We start from the raw sequence: 17,751 nt of genomic DNA, 5'->3' as shown, positions 1-17,751 counted from the left end.
AAGGGAGATTAGAAATAAATTGGGGGGGACTGGTTTTGGGGCTGGTGGGATGGTGACAGGTGGTGGCAGGTAAGGGGTTATTGTGATTGGACTGTGGGTGAGAAGGAAGATGAACAGGTTAGGTCAGGTCAAGGAAGCGGGGAGGAGAGGAAGTGCTGGACATGGGATAAGGTTGTGGTGAGGAGATTTTAAAGTTGGTGAACTCTATGTCGAAGCCATTGGGCTGTAAGCTCCCGAGGCAGAATGTACGATGTTGTTCCTCCAGTTTGTGTTTGGTTTAACTTTGACAGTGGAGGAGGCCCAGGATTGACATTTCACCAAGGGAGTGGGAGGAGGAGTTGAAATGGCTGGTAACCAGAAGGTGGTGTTGATTGGAGCGTACAGAGCACAGATGCCCCAGGAACTGGTCCCTGAGTCTGCAGTTGGTCTCTCTGACATGAAAACATTAGAGCAACAGATGCAATGGAAGAAGTGCAGGTGAATCTCTGCTGGATTTGGAATGATTGTGGCCTTGGATGGAGGTGAGAGGGAAGGTGTAGGGGCAGGTTTTGCACTTGCAGGGAAAGGTGCCAGGTAAGGAGTGTGGAACTGACGAGGGAGTCGCAGAGTGAACGGTCCCTATGGAAAGCAGATGGGGTGGGGAAGGAAATATCGTTTTGGTGGGGTCTGACTGCAGGTGGCAAAAATGGTGGAGGATGATGCATTGGATTTGGAGATTGGTGGGGTGATATGTGAGAATGGAGTGGGAGCTCTCTCCTTATTGTTTTTGGGGGTGGTGGTGGGGGTTTGAGGTCAGAGGTGCGGGGAATGGGGGAGATGAGGTTGAGGCCATTATTAATCACGGGAAAGGGGAGATTATGGTCCTTGAAGCAGGAGGACATCTTGGATGTCCTGGAGTGGAATCTGTCATCCTGGGAGCAGTTACGGCGGAGGCAGAGGATTTGGGAGCATGGGATTGCATTTTTTGCAGGAGCACGGATGAGAGGAGGTCTAGTCAAGGTAGCTGTGGGAGTCGGTGGGTTTGAAATAGATGTCAATGCTGAGTAGGTTACTGGAGATGTAGACAGAGAGGTCCAGGAAGGGTAGGGCGATGTCAGAGATGATCCAAATGAATTTGAGGTCAGGGTGGAAGGTTTAGGTGAAGTTGATGAACTGTTAGAGCTCCTCGTGTAGTGGAGGGAAAGTTGAGGGACAGTGCCAGTGTAGCTGTGGAAGAAGTTCCATGTACCCTACAAAGAGACAGGTATAGCTCAGACCCATGTGGGTGCCCATAGCCACCCCTTTGGTTTGTAGGAAGTGGAAGGAATCAAAGGAAAAAGTGTGAGGGTGAGGATCTATTCCACCAGGCGGATGAGAGTGTTGGTGGAGTGGGACTGGGTGGGCCTGCGGAAGACAAAGAGACAGAGGGAGTTGAGGCCCTGCTCATGGGGAAATCCAGGTGGAGAGAGACAGGATGCCCATGGTGAAGATGAGGCGTTGGGGACAGGGGAACTGAAAGTCGTGGAGAGGATGGAGAGCGTGGGTGGTGTCTCGAACGGAGGTGGGCAGTTCCTGGACCAAAGGAACAGGAGAGAGTCAAGATAAGAAGAGATGAGTTCAGTGGGGCAGCAGCAGGCCGAGATGAGGGGGCAGTCAGGTTGGTGGATTTTGGGTACGAGATGGAACCCAGCGGTGTAGGGTTGGGGAACTATCAGGTTGGAGGCTGTGGATGGGAGATCTCTCGAGGCGATGAGGTTCTGGATGGTTTGGGAGATGATGGTTTGGTGATGAGAGGTGAGGTCGTGGTCGAGGGGGCAGTAGGAGGAGGTGTCAGTCAGTTAGCGAGCTAGAGGTCAGTGTGCCATTTTAACCCCGCACTTCCCTGTCAGCGGGTTGGATGGTGAGGTTTGGAGTTGGAGCGGAGGGAATGGAGAGCTGCGCGTTCTGACTGGGAGAGGTCGGAGTGGGTGACAGGGTCAGAGAGATTGATGTCCCGACATCAGTTGGAGATGAAGAGGTGGAGGGAGGGTAGGAGGCCAGGACAGGGTGTCCAGGAGGATGGAGTGTGTTGGAGGTAGAAAAAGGAGACTTCGGAGGCTGGGTGGGATTCATGTCCGATGAAGTAGGCACACAGATGGAGGTGGCGGAAAAAGGGGTCGACATCAAGACGTGTGAAACATTCATGGACATGTGGGACGTGGGGGAAGGAAGGGGTCAGTCCTTTGCTAAAGGACTAACCATTCGTCCTCAGTAAGATCTGGGAGGGGGGGGGGATGGGGAAATACATGACCACATTGACTCTCCTGCTTCTCTGATGGTGCCTGACCTGCTATGCCTTTCCAACTTCATGTTTCATCGACTTTATCCTGTGCATGACTTTGACAAGTGTGGCCAATACGGACAGTCACTGCACTGACATGGAGAGACTTCGGCAGCTGCATGGCTGTACGATACTGGACTGATGCACTCTGCAGAAGAGACAGGAAACGAGTCACTCAGCTTCATTCCGTCTAAGTTATTCGGGTTGTATGTGGGAGAGGGGCTGCTGAAGGCAAGTGATTCAGGAAAGAGTTGGCTGAGGTGGAGTATGAGTGAATGTTTAGAGTTTATAGCAGTCAAGCGATATTATATAACCAGAGTATTGGAGGGCACTAGTTGTGTTACATCTTTTACACGCCTCCCCTCTCCCACCCACTATCACTGAAGGAGTTAACTCAGCCTGAGGTAATGAGTGTCAGCCATTCATGTTTGGAAACCCTTTGGTATATTCAGGAGGTAGCTGTTCCTTGTTAAGTATTGGCACAGAGCGTATTCCCAGGCTAACTGGCCTTATGGTTCTGTTATTTATGCATGGGGCGTGGGCAGCATTTCTTGCCTAACTCTAGTACCCCTTGAACTGGGTGGATTGCTGGACCCATTTCAGTTCAGAGTCAACCACATTGCTGTGGGTCTGGAGTCACATGGAGGCCAGATCAAATTAAGTACAGCAGATTTCCTTCCCTAAAGGACATCACTGAATCTGATAGGTTTTTCCAACAATCTACAATGGTCATCATTGGATCTGTCATTTGAGAAGTTAATTGAATTCCAATTCCACCATCTACTGTAAATCCAGGCCCCATGACCAGATCCCAGGTCTCTGCATTATTCATTCAGCCAATGCCCCAATACACCACAGGAAATGACATCACCAACCCAAGGAAACTCAAACATATAAATAGAAAGTGGGCTACACCACCAGTGCTTCATCCAGAGGCTCACTGATGATGTTACCTAGTATGGTGATGAAACGTCTGAAAACAAACTTTCCAGCTCAGTGAGCAAACCTACATCCAAATACCCCATTGCCTCCCGCAAGTTTGGATGATTAATTCCACTTCTCCCAAGCGTTAGAGCCAGCGTGGTTTAAGGAAACCTGTGGAAATCTGGGTTCATCTGTACCTTAGGATCAGGACTGAAGCAGTCGAGTGAAAGATTGTACAATCAGTCAGGGTTTGTTTTGAAGGAAAAAGTGGTTGATGTTTTTGTTTGGGTTTGCTGCACAAAGTGAAAAGAGTTGGGGTGGGCGGGGGGGGGAAGATGGTCAGGCAATGTAGACTGCAATGGAGCACCGCGAGGGGCTGATGTCTAAATGCTCCCCCCTCCTGTGGCCTCTCAAGTTTATCCTGCCCTGCAAACGGTCCTAGGTCAATCAGAGGCTTCAGGCAGACACTGGACAGTTGTTTTCCTTTTACTCGTATTCTGGGCAGGTGAAGAATTGGGGGTTGTGAAGGAGAGAAGTACGTCCTTTCAGGTAAAAAGGCAGCAGCAGCAGCAGGTTACATGATGTCTGTACCCTTGTCAGAGCCAGTGTTAATTGGAATTTTACTTCCCGCTGGCTTTTAAAAAGCTGACTACAGAGGGTTTGTGCGGAGAGCAGTAACACTGCTGTTTGCTTCCTTGCTGGAGGTCAGCGATGACTTATAGATAAAACTGGAGAGCGCTAGGTTCAGGAAAGCTTAATTGACCTTTAGGAATATCTACTTCCTGACAGCAGGAGAGAAATTATTTTCTCATATCTCCCTAATTCTAAAGTTGGTAGCTCTTTTTAAATTTTTTGTATGAGACATATTTATCTGTAATTATACATTTGTAGCAAAGTGGGGAAGGAGGCTTACATTTTGGCTCTGAGTGGAGAAGGGGGAATCCCTACAGAAGATGGAACTTGAACAAGGAACAATGAGTATCTGCTCAAGTCTGGCTGCCTCTCATGCTAACCAAAGGTAGTTCTCATTTCTTGTGCTCTTTAATGAGAGAGAGAGTGACGTATAACAACTAATGGAGGTTGGTTACAGCTGATGACCCTTCCATAAGGAGCTGGCATTGCCACTGATTCTGAGGTTGGAGAGCACTGAGTGGAATGGCCTGTGGCAGTTGCCAGTTTATTTACTAGAACTAGGGTGCCCATCCTCAAAATAAAGGGGGAGCAGTTTCAGGACTGAGCTGAGGAGGAACTCCTTCACCCAGAGGGTTGTGAATCTGTGGAGTTCCCTGCCCAGGGAAGCAGTTGAGGCTTCCTCGTTAAATGTTTTTAAGGCAAAGGTAATAGAGTTTTGAACAGTAAAGGAGTTAAGGGTTATGGTGAGCAGGAGGGTTAGTGGAGTGAGTCCATGGAAAGATCATGATGTGGAGGTGTCGGTGTTGGACTGGGGTGGACAAAGTTAAAAATCACACAGCACCAGGTTACAGTCCAGCAGGTTTATTTGGAAGCACTAGCTTTCGGAGCGACACTCCTTCATCAGGAGGCTGTGGACCAGCGCTCCGAGAGCTAGTGCTTCCAATTAAACCTGTTGGACTATAACCTGGTGTGGTGTGATCTTTAACCACATAAACATCAGCCATGATCTTATTGAATGGCAGAGCGGGCTCAGAGGCCGACTCCTGCTCCCAGTCCTTATGTTCTTATTTTGCTTCCCATCTGTTTAGACCTTAGATATTACCCTTTAAGCAGGTTTTTATGAAACACTTGCACAAATCCTCCAGAGAGGGAAATCCTTGCTCTATAATCCTCACTCTTGCCTCAGAAATGTGAGAAAGAGTCAGGCCCACCTGCCTCTTGCTCTGCCGTTATTCAGAGCGTCTGTTGCTGTGATTCTCCGTTTGGCCACTGTTAGCTGAGGCAGGTTTGGATAGCCTGGAGCTGTCCTTGGCATAACAGAGGCTGGGGGTTGGGGTGGGGTGGGGGATCTTTAATTGAGACATACAGAATGCCTAGGGCCTGCCCTCCAGTGAATAGGTGCAAGCGATTTCCCTTGGCAGAGATAACCCAGGGTCAAAGACCCAAAGTAACTGAAGGAGAGAGAGAGCAGAGCCCTGGACCAAGAAACTGTTTCCACCATCTCAACAACAGAGCTGACGGTGGAGTGGCCTCCACATCTCACTGCGATAACAATTTACGGTCTCATCAGGAAAAGACTGCCCTTGGCATCATTTTAACACCACTGCTTTGTGGGCAGATGCTGCTAAGTGTGAAGGTGTGAACAGGTAGGTGCTGTCTTCCCTGACGTTCCAGCCTGGGATTCCTGTTTCCATAGAGACGAAGGGGGAGACCCCTCATAGAGGATAAAGAAGAAGCCCACATCAAAAGACAAATGCTGGAATATCTCTAAAGAATGAAAAATTACGACTCTGCAAAACTTTAATATTCAACCCCAGGGCATCAATGTGGATTTCACCAGTTTCCTCATTTCCCCCTTCCCCCACCTCACCCCAGCTCCAGCCTTCCAGCTCGGCACTGCCCTCATGACCCGGCCAATCTCCCTTCCCACCTATCCACTCCACCCTCCTCTCTGACCTATCACCTCCATCCCCACTCCCATTCACCTATTGTACTTTTTGTTACCTTCTCCCCAGCCACCCCCCCCCCCAATTTATCTCTCCACCTTGAAGGCTTCCTGCCTCTATTCCTGATGAAGGGCTTTTGCCCGAAACATCGATTTTCCTGCTCCTCGGATGCTGCCTGACCTGCTGTGCTTTTCCAGCACCACTCTAATCCAGAATCTGGTTTCCAGCATCTGCAGCCCTTTCTTTTACCTAAAACTTTAATATGCGTTTGGTTATTCAAAACTTACTCTATCTCAAGTGCCAAGTAAAACTGAGGGGAGGTGATGGCCGGGTGGTATTATCAACAGACTGTTAACCCAGAGACCCCGGTAATGTCCTGGGGACCTGGAGTCAAATGTTGCCATGGCAGGGGGTGGAATTTGTATTCAATACATATCTGGAATTAAGAGTCTAATGATGACCATGAATCAATTGGTGATTGTTGGGAAAAGCCCATCTGGGTGACTAATATCCTTTAGGGAAGGAAACTGCCATCCTTACCTGGTCTGGCCTACATGGGACTCCAGTCCCACAGCAATGGGGTTGACTCTTAACTGCCCCCAGAGCAATTAGGGATGGGTAATAAATGCTGGCCTAGCCTTACTCCCATGAATAAAATTAGAAAATACAACCCTGGGCCTCTATTGTAAATTTTTGTTACTTATGTAGAAATGAGACCGTAATGGTGAAAACTAGTTAAGAAACTCACCAGGGTCTCACTGTAATACACTGCACTGTGTTCGGATGGTTACATTCACCGAGGTCTCAACAGAAAAATCACAGCCACTGCACGCATTCCAGTTGTTATGAAGTACAAACCCAGGCCATTCACTTTCCACATGGCCCAGCAAAAGGTTTCACAGCTCAGTCAGGAGCTAGTGCCTCTGATAGTGCGACATTCTCTCAAGGCCAAAGTGTCAGCCTCAATAATCAATTCCGATTTGTAATGGGATTGGAACCCATGGCCTCTCCGATACACGAGGTTTTATGATGTGATCTAGAGGCTGTGGAATACTGTGCCAAAACATGGGGTTGGTATGTCATAGAGCCATAGAGATGTACAACACGGAAACAGACCCTTCGGTCCAAATTGTCCATGCCAACCAGATATTCCAAACTAATCTACTCCAAATTGCCAGCATCTGGCCCATATCCCTCCAAACCCTTCCTATTCATGTACCCATCCAAATGCCTCTTAAATGGTGTAATTGTACCAGCCTCCACCACTTCCTCTGGCAGCTCATTCCACACACGTACCACCCTCTGCATGAAAATGTTGCCCCTTAGGTCCCTTTTATATTTTTCCCCTCTCACCCTAAACCTGTGCCCCCTAATTCTGGACTCCCCCACCCCAGGGAAAAGATTTTGTCTATTTACCCTATCCAAGCCCCTCAAGATTTTATAAACATCTATATGGTTACCCTCAGCCTCCAATGCTCCAGGGAAAACAACCCCAGCCTATTCAGCCTCTCCCTGTAGCTCAAATCTTCCAACTCTGGCAACATCTTTGTAAATTTTTTCTGAACCATTTCAAGTTTCACAATATCCTTCCTATAGCAGGGAGACCAGAATTGGATGCAATATTCCAAAAGTGGCCTCATCAATGTCCTGTACAGCCGCGACATGACCTTCCAACTTCTATACACAATACTCTGACCAATAAAGGAAAGCATACCAAATCCCACCTTCACGATCTTATCTACTGTGTTAAAAATCACACCACACCAGGTTATAGTCCAACAGGTTTAATTGGAAGCACTAGCTTTTGGAGCGTCACTCCTTCATCAGGTGGTTGTGGACCAGCACTCCGAAAGCTAGTGCTTCCAAATAAACCTGTTGGACTATAACCTCGTGTCGTGTGACTTTTAACTTTGTCCACCCTGGTCCAACACCGGCATCTCCAAATCATTATCTACCTGCGACTCCACTTTCAAGGAACTATGAACCTGCACTCCAAGGTCTCTTTGTTCAACAATAAAAGCTTTGTGGATATGGAAGGAATTAAAGGTGGTGGGGCCATTGGGGCAGATGATGATATTTTAAAGTTGTGGCACTGTGGTAATATCACTGGTCTAGTATTCCAGAACTCCGGACAAATATTCCGTGGAAATGGGTTTGAATTCTACCGTAGCAGATCGTCAAATTTGAATTCAGTAAAAGTCTGGAATGAAAAGCTAGCCAAACGTGATCTTGTAACTGCTGTTGATTGTCTTCAAGAAGGATCTGGTTCACGAATGTCCTCTAGGGGAGGAAATCTGCTGTTTTTACATGGTCTGACTGACATGTGTGACTCACAGCAATGTGGTTGACTCTTAACAGTTGAGGATGGGCAATAGATGAGGCTTGGCCAGTGACACTACATCCAGTGAACAAACTTTAAAAAACTGAGTGAATAACAGAGCTGGGTCAAATGTTGTGCTCCTCCTACCTTTATATTCGTCAGGTCCCTCCTAATCTCTCCTTCCGTGGTGTAGTCACCATTTCCCTGCATCTTACAATCATAGAATCCCAACAGTGTGGAAACAGGCCCTTCGGCCCAACAAGTCCACACCAACCCTCCGATGAGTAACCACCCAGACCCATTCCCCTCCCCTGTTACTCTACATTTACCCCTGAACACTCTGGGCAATTTAGCATGGCCAATTCACCTAACCTTTGGACTGTGGGAGGAAACCAGAGCACCAGAGGAAGAGTGTACAAACTCCACAGAGAGAGTCACCCGAGATTGGGTGTGGCACTGTGAGGATCTATACATAGGTAAATTCTCCGTAGAAATGACCATGACACGTTTTGTAAGTTGAAGGAAAAGCTGGTTTTCCATGCAGAGACACTATCGTCATATGTAGCGATGACCTAAATGTTATATTCTCTTCCTTTGACAGGTGCACCTGCTGGGTATGCTTTCTGCTACACTAGCATCCAGCTCTTGGTAATTTTAAATCTAGGACAACCATTGCCATACTTACTCCAGTTCATTTTCTGAAGCAAATGTGGGCAATTTTCTCTAATGATGTATTTAAATGACTTGCAATCTGCCAAAGATAGAATGAATGTTGAAGTCAAAACTAGAGGTTGGGGTGACACAGTGGCTCAGCAGTTAGCACTTCTGCCTCACAGCACCAGGAACCCAGGTTTGATTCCAGCCTAGAGCGACTGTCTGTGTGGAGTTTGCACATTCTCCACATGTCTGTGCGGGTTTACTCCAGGTGCTATGGTTTCCTCCCACACTCCGCCCATAGTATCCATGGGAAATGCAGAGTTTTAGGGATAGGGTAGGGTTGGGGGTCTGGGTGAGACGCTCTTCCGAGGATTGGTGTTGACCTGAGGGGCTGAATGGCCTGTTTCCACACTGTAGGGATTCTATTGTATGATCTGGGTAATGGACAAGGAATAGTTTGAAGGTAGACTATAATAGCACTTGTCCAAAACATTCGAGAGTTAATAGTGGGCAGCACTGAATGGGTGGCCCAAGATTTGGCCACTGCTGTTTCTAATTTAACTCGATGTCCTGAATTGATAAACAAATCTCATGGAATACAGGGAGAACTAGCCAGTTGGATACAGAACTGGCTCGAAGGTAGAAAACAGAGGTTGGTGGTGGAGGGTTGGTTTTCAGACTGGAGGCCTGTGACCAGTGGAGTGCCACAAGGGTCGGTGGGTCCACTACTTTTGATCATTTATATAAACTATTTGGATATGAACATAGGAGGCATAATTAGTAAGTTTGCAGATGACACCAAAATTGGAGGTGCAGTGGATAGTGAAGAAGTTTACCTCAGAGTACAACGAGATCTTGATCAGATGGGCCAATGGGCTGAGGAGTGGCAAATGGAGTTTAATTTAGATAAATGTGAGGTTTTATGGGCCACATGCTGGTGAATAAGACTAGTTTAATTTCAGATATCTGGTCGGCATGGATCTGTTTCCTTGCTGTACAGCTCTGTGACTCTCTATGGCCCTATGACACTGTCTCAATGATTGAGTGACCAGACCTCTCCAAGGCAGCGAATTCCAAAACTTTACAACCATCTGACTGAAGGATTTCTCCTTATCTCAATCCTAAATGGAATTCAATGTGAGCAAATGCGAGGTCTTGCACTTTGGAAAAAAGAATATATGCATGGACTACTTTCTAAACGGTGAGAAAATTCATAAAGCCAAAGTACAAAGGGATCTGGGAGTGCTAGTTGAGGATTCTCTAAAGGTAAACATGCAGGTTGAGTCCATGATTAAGAAAGCGAATGCAATGTTGTCACTTATCTCAAGAGGGTTGGAATATAAAAGCACTGTTGTGCTACTGAGACTTTATAAAGCTCTGGTTAGGCCCCATTTGGAGTACTGTGTCCAGTTTTGGTCCCCACACCTCAGGAAGGATATACTGGCACTGGAGCGTGTCCAGCGGAGATTCACACGGATGATCCCCGGAATGGTAGGTCTAACATATGAGGAACGGCTGAGGATCCTGGGTTGTATTCATTGGAGTTTAGAAGATTAAGGGAAGATCTAATAGAAACTTACAAGATAATACAAGACTTGGAAAGGGTGGACGCTAGGAAATTGTTTCCGTTAGGCGGGGAGACTAGGAGCCGTGGACACAGCCTTAGAATTAGAGGGGGTAAATTCAGAACAGAAATGCGGAGACATTTCTTCAGCCAGAGAGTGGTGGGCCTGTGGAATTCATTGCTGCAGAATGTCTTCAAGGCAGAGATTGATAAATTCTTGATGTCACAAGGAATTAAGGGCTACGGGAGAATGCGGGTAAGTTGAATTGAAATGCCCATGGGCCATGATTGAATGGCGGAGTGGACTCGATGGGCCGAATGGCCTTACTTCCACTCCTATGTCTTATGGTCTTATGGTCTAAATGGCAGACCCTTTAATACAAGATCATGACTTCTAGCTCTCGATTCCTACAGGCTGAAGAAACATCCTTCCAGCCATCTATCTAGGCAGGCACCATCTGAACGTTTGTGGCACTGTGAGACCACCTGCTGAATTATAGATCTAATCTACCCAATCGTCACCACTTTCATGTACTTACATAGTGTCTTTAATAGAGTGAATTTTCACAAAGCCCTTCAGTGGACAGTTATCAAACTAAATTTGACACCATGTAAGGAAATATAAGAACACATAACCAAGATCTTGAGCAAAGACGTAGGTTCAAAGGAGTGTCTTAAGGACAAAGAGGAAAAAAGAAACCGGAGAGGTTCAGGATGGAATAACAGAGCTTAGCGTCTTGGTAACTAAAGGTACAACTGCCAATGATGCAGCAATTAAACATCAATGAGACTGAAGAGGCAGGCATGAGGTGTGAGACCATGGAAAGAGCTGAAAACAACAATAAGAATTGATAAAAGTCAAGGCATTTCTTAAGTGGAAGCCCCTGTAGGCCAATGAGCATGGGCTGACACAGGCAGTGTCCTCATATTTGCAGAGGGAGGAATCTCGGAGATCAGTCACAATCGCGATTGTTCAGTCTAAAGACAACGAAACAAACGGACAAGTGTTTCAGCAGCAAGGCAGGTCAAAGACAGGAGTAGGACAAGGTGGAAACAGTGTTATATGATGATGTGGATCTGAATAAAAGCTCACCTTGGTCAAATATTGCCAGTACCGCTTACACCTATAAATATTGATAAGAGATTCAAGTGCCTTGCTTAACACTGTTGGAACTTGGTTCCTAAGAAATGCTCTCGAAAAGGGTCTGTCTCCCCATTTCCTTACTAACCATTTATTGTCTCCAATAGTTCTGACCTCCCATGCTCCAGAAAGCCCAATTTGTCAACATTTCTGCCCAAATTCTCTCCCGCATTAAAACCTCAACTCTGCTTTCATGACTGTCCACAAGGTCATAGTTCATCAAACCTCTCCAGTCTGCTTTCAATGTTCACTTCTGATTCTTGTCTCCTGAAATCCTCTTTACCCTTTCAGCGTTATTAATCCTGCTGTCTGGAATTCTCTCACTAAAAACGCTCCACCCCTAAAAGTTCCTTAAATCCCACGAGACTGACAAAATCTCTGGTCTCTATCCCAATCCCCACAGATCTCTGACACTGTCCATACCATATATTAATGTCCATCTTCCTTCCATTACACCATATTCCCATTGCCCATAAACCATTTTAAGAACTGTCTCTGTATGAGAAAGGTGCTATTTAAATAGAAGCTTGAATATTACAGGACTGAGGGGTAGAGGAAGAACCGTTCATTAATGCGCCATAGAAAATCTCCCAAGTGATTCAGAAAATCTGATGGATTCAAAATAAAACAACTTGTGTATAATATGAATGTTTCAGGAATGCCGGGTTATATTACACCTAGTGACACTCCTTTAAGTGTTACCTCCACATGATGCATACACACCCCTTTAAACCACACATTAAATTACAGCCTCAATAATACACTTTGTATTTATTTGTACAATCACAACACAACACAAATAACAGAACAAATGGGGAACGTGTACTGATTAAACATCCTTATTGCACTGAACAACTTCCAGAGAATCACAAGAGTGTCATCTAATGAAGTGGACATGCTTTATTCCTTTTATTCTTTGTTTCTCAAAATTCCCAAAAGGAGGTGAGGAGACAACATTCAAGGAATGCAGTAAATTTGGAAAGAGAAGCTTAAGAAGTTTCTTATCCAAATATGCCAGACTCAGCAGCAGAAAAGCTTATCAAGACAGGCTCAGACTCGCTTCAAAGGGCTCTGAGCAGTAGCTCAATCATTCACTGTCCACTATCTCCTGCTGAATTACTCACTGCCTGCCCATTTCTACAGTGTTACTCTTCAAAACACAAGTCTGAGAAATATTTACGTATCAGCAGTCACTCACACAGGCCACACGGCAGACCAATATCAGCACCATCACTATCCCATAACCATCGCCTCATGCTATGTTACAATCAGTATTATCACAGACACCGGAGCCCATTGCTTTAAACCTACTATACAACCATCACTAGGTAGAGGCATGAATCACAGGAGGTTGGTCTGCACATACAACAAGTAATTAGAAAGGCAAATGGAATTTTGTCCTTCATTGCTAAAGGGATTGAGTTTAAAAGCCGGGGGGGGCGTTATCTTGCAGCTGTTCAGGATGCTGGTGAAGCCACATCTAGAGTACTGTGTGCAGGTTTGGTCTCCTTACTTGAAAAAGGATGTACTGGCACTGGAGGGGTGGGAGGGGATTCACTGGGTTGATTCCAGAGTTGAGAGGTTTGGCTTATGAGGACAGACTGAGTAGATTGGGATTATATTCATTGGCGTTCAGAAGAATGAGGGGCGATCTGATAGAAACATATAAAATTATGAAGGGAATCGATAAGACAGAAGTAGAGAGGATGTTTCCACTGGCAGGTGAAACTAGGACAAGAGGGAATAGCCTCAAAATTAAAGGAAGCAGGTTTAGGACGGAGTTGAGGAGGAACTTCTTCACCCAGAGGGTTGTGAATCTGTGGAATTCCCTGCCCAGGGAAGCAGTTGAGGCTTCCTCAGTAAATGTTTTTAAAGTTAAGATTGGAATTTTTTTGAACACTAAAGGAATTAAGGGATACAGTAAGTGGGTGGGTAAGTGGAGCTGAGTCCAGGAAAAGATCAGCCATGATCTTAGTGAATGGTGAAGCAGGCTCGATGGGCCGGATGGCCTACTCCTGTTCCACATTCTTATGTTATGTTCTTAGGTCAGTTTAAGACAGGTCAGTAATGCTCTCAGTGTCTGCTTGGCTCTTATTAGAATGGAAAAGGGAAGTAATGGACCAATATTCTAACAAAATATTTAAAGGGAAATGGATGTTCCCCCAGGATTGAGTTACCATGACGTACAATCAGTGCTGCAATTATAAGTTATTTCAGAAGAAATTTATCCACAGGAAGTATTGTACATCACTGCCAATTTGTCACTGGCTAAATAATTCTTAAAGTTTATGTTGAGTTAAGACTTTATTGCTGGAGCAGCACAGCAGGTCAGGCAGCATCCAGGGAACAGGAGATTCGACGTTTTGGGCCTGTGCCCGAAACGTCGAATCTCCTGTTCCCTGGATGCTGCCTGACCTGCTGTGCTGTTCCAGCAATAAAGTTTCAACTTTGATCTCCAGCATCTGCAGACCTCACTTTCTCCTCCATGTTGAGTTAAGAAGCAATGGCACTTTCTTACTCTGTTAGTCTCCAGACTTGCACTGGACCAGTATTCAATAAGTATCTTTCGCCCTCTGGTAACTCCAACACAATAATCAGTAAGCCCAGAGTGTCACATACTCCTAGTGACCAAACAGCAACATTAAGACCTGGGGTGTGGAGAAAAGGAAATGCTGTTGTTCAGCAACATCTGTGGAAAGAAACAGGCTTAATGTTTCAGTTTGGTGACCTTTTGTCAGAACTGACGGTAAACAGTAACGGAAGGGTTTTCAAGCTAGTACAGGGACAGAGACGCAGAAAGGGCAAAAGAGGTTCTCTTCATGGATATTGCTGAAGTTTTACAACATTTTGTGTCCTTGTTTCAGATTTACAGAATCTGCGATATTTTGGATTTTGCACTGGAAAAGAAGACACAGAACAAGCAGGTAATGTACATCCTGCAGCTAAATTCAAGTGGCATCTAATCCACCAATTCATTATGGCAATTAGCATTATATTTCTCCTCTCTCGCTAGCATTAGATTCTATGCAAAACATTTAACTCTGAAGGTAAAAACAATGATTGCAGATTATGGAAACCAGAGTCTAGATTAGAGTGGTGCTGGAAAAGCACAGCAGGTCAGGCAGCATCCGAGGAGCAGTAAAATCGACATTTCGGGCAAAAGCCCTTCATCAGGAATACAGGCAGAGAGCCTGCAGGGTGGAGAGATAAATGAGAGGAGGGTGGGGGTGGGGAGAAAGTAGCATAGAGTACAATAGGTGAGTGGGGGAAGGGATGGAGGTGATAGGTCAGAGAGGAGGGTGGAGTGGATAGGTGGGAAGGAGGATAGGCAGGTAGGACAGGTCATGGGGACAGTGCTGAGCTGGAAGGTTGGAACTAGAGTGAGGTGGGGGAAAGGGAAATGAGGAAACTGGTGAAGTTCACATTGATGCCCTGGGGTTGAAGTGTTCCGAGGCGGATGATGAGGCGTTCTTCCTCCAGGCGTCTGGTAGTGAGGGAGTGGTGGTGAAGGAGGCCCAGGACCTCCATGTCCTCGGCAGAGTGGGAGGGGGAGTTGAAATGTTGGGCCACGAGGCGGTGTGGTTGATTGGTGCGTGTTCGAGAGATCAGCCAATTGTGGTCTGATGGAGTGACATAAGTTAATAAATTGCATTGTCTAGATGCTAATCTTTCTTGTTAACTTTGAGACCTTTTAAATAATTCTTTCCAGGCTTAAATCTGGGACTGTGCCATCAAAGCCCTGAGGGTGAATATATCGGCCCAAGATTGGCTGTGTTGAATTTCTGGGTTCTTTAAACCGATCCTTGTAGCCATTCCCAAAGTTCACCTCGCTGCAGATTTCTCACAGTGTGAAGGGGAGAAAATGAATCACCAAACTGAGATCTGAGATCTCAATGGCAAACAGGAATTAGCACGCTGTAGGATGGTGAAGAAGAACCAAGTATTTGCTCAATACCAGCATCTCCATAATTTGCTCTTTTCTTGATCCATAATAAAGTTGGCAAAATTTGAAAATAAATTGACAATTTTCCCTCCCAAAATTATTCGCCCCCATCCCAAATGAAACTTAAACTTGTGTTTCCTGAATTCAATTCTGCACCTCTGAGTAGGTTAGAAATTATTCCATCTCAATCCTGAGCAAGATGTCACCAAAATCATTGCGGAAAAATGTAACTATCTCACTTCCACACCTTCAAGTTTCTGCATTTTCCAGGTTTCACAATGCATTTTTAAAAAGGTCACACACACAGTTCCAACAAACCCAAGCTGCAGGCAAGTCTTTGCAGGTCAGGAATAATTCATACCTTCCAGAAGAATCCAACCTTTGTCTTGCCCAATATTCATTAAAATGGACTTTCCAGAAAGAATCAATTATTAACAATCAGAAGCAGCAACATCTTCTGATCGCCAGCTTCAGTCCAGCTCATGTCAGTCTCTTATTTGTATAAAGTTTTAAGTCAGCAGTGCCAACCCTGACAAGCAAGGAGCAAGTCAACCAGGCAAGGAATCAAAGGCCAACTCTGCGGTCAGACAACATGCTGCTATACAAATGCAGTGCATAAAAGGCACTGCCAGTGGGATACCAGACAATGTAAAACAGTTTAAAAATTAGTGTAAAAGATCTGACCTACAAAACAAAAACAAATCTCTGTCACACCTGGCTTCAGTGATTAAATGCAGGCAACATCAAAAACAGAAATTGCTGGAAAAGCTCAGCAGGTCTGGCAGCATCTGTAGAGAGAAAGCAGAGTTAATATTTTGGGCTGAGTGACCCTTCCTCAGACACCTGTCTAATTTGGAATTCTCTGATGAAGAGTTATCTATTCTGCAAAGGATAGCTTGCTCTCTCTCTCCAGGGATGCTGCCTGGTCCCTGTGATCTCAGTAATTTAGGATTGTTCTGGGTTCAATAAAACAGCCACAAAAATGGCAGTTCATTCTCACACTCAGCTCAGAAACCTGGTCCTGCTGACAGTAAGGGTGGATGGATGGAATGTGGAGGTTGGTGTCAGCATTAATTCCCCCACCTCCCAGCCCCCAGCCCTGCCTGTAGCCCTGGGATGTGGGAGGTCCCAGTTTGAAGGTGACAGAGCAGGTCAGTGGCTGGGACAAGTGTATTGTCCGCTTTAATGTGTGACGGGACCACCTAGAGAGCGCGGGGATTTGAGGGCGACCAGTTCACCTTGAATAAAACAGAACCTCACCAAACTATTTCCAAAGCGACACCATGCTCCTGACTGACAGACCCAGCTTGGAAACCCACATTTTATTACAAGTCTGTACAAGCTCCACAATCACAGCAGCAGATAGACCATCAACGTGCTCAGTATACAGAGAGAATGCGGACTTTTCCCCCATTGAATCTCACCATATTTCCCTGGCCCTCAGTTTGCAGTTCGCTGATGCTCAGCAGGCTATTCTCTCCGAGTTTGGAAGCACTCACTCCTTTGCTGTTAAATGCTGTAACTGTAGGTGCACACTGGTAGCGAGCTGCTCTGCCTCTCACTCACACACACCGCTCACTTTTCCACAATGCAATAGCGGGCTGGGGATTGGGGCAGTTGTAAGAGAGGGACTGGACATTTCAAACAGCACGGGGCTGGATCCTTAAAGAAACCAGATCCTGAACTCCGCCCCTGGCTGTAGGAGAGAACCAGACACACTCTCCCAGTCAGAGCTCGTTCTGCTGCTCACAGACAGTGCTTTAAAAAGACAGCACCTTCAGTTCCACTCAGCGTTCCCCGGCCGCATTTAATGGTCTGGAAACATGTTTACATTAAATATACCCGAATTAATGAAAGTTCAAGCATACCACAGCAGATAACAGAAGGAAACATCGACCAGAAATATACGTTGGGGATCCCAAAAGAATGTCTTTCAGAAACAAAAACACAGAAATTGCTGGAAAAGCTCGGCAGGTCTGGCAGCGTCTGTGAAGAGAAATCAGAGGCAACGTTTCGGATCCAGTTGACTCCTCCTCAAATCTGTTTCTCTCCACAGACGCTGCCAGACTGCCAAGCTTTTCCAGCAATTTGTGTTTTTGTTGTTGTTTCTGATTCACAGCCCCCACCCTTCTTTCAGTTTTTATTCAGTACCTTTGAATTATTTCTTTTGTGAATTGGAAGCTGGGGCTAATCAGCTGCTGGAGCCTGCACCACAATTAACGAGGTTGCCAAGGACAAAATAAATCCTCCTTATACCCAGCTTTAAAAAAAGACACCCCTTATTTTTAAACAGTTCTGGAATCCCCCACACATAGAAACCATCT

At 45.9% G+C, this 17,751-nt stretch overlaps 1 protein-coding gene across 2 annotated transcripts in view; it reads right to left on the bottom strand.

Annotated features, from left to right (window-relative positions):
- n4bp3 (NEDD4 binding protein 3) overlaps positions 1–17,001 on the bottom strand; it is an 87,931-nt gene extending 70,930 nt beyond the window's left edge. The window contains exon 1 of one of the 2 annotated variants that reach the window (XM_087995515.1): positions 16,852–17,001. The gene's annotated coding sequence lies outside the window, so the exon portion shown is untranslated. The remainder of the gene's footprint in view (positions 1–16,851) is intronic. The other variant, XM_087995516.1, reaches the window with a different exon arrangement.
- Positions 17,002–17,751: the final 750 nt, after the last annotated feature.

The sequence above is a fragment of the Chiloscyllium plagiosum genome, unplaced genomic scaffold (genome assembly GCF_037043375.1).
Source record: "Chiloscyllium plagiosum isolate Xiang-an unplaced genomic scaffold, Cpla_swu_hap1 HiC_scaffold_16, whole genome shotgun sequence".
NCBI classification, from domain to species: Eukaryota; Metazoa; Chordata; class Chondrichthyes; order Orectolobiformes; family Hemiscylliidae; genus Chiloscyllium; species Chiloscyllium plagiosum.
This window is presented reverse-complemented; position numbering and strand designations above follow the sequence as displayed.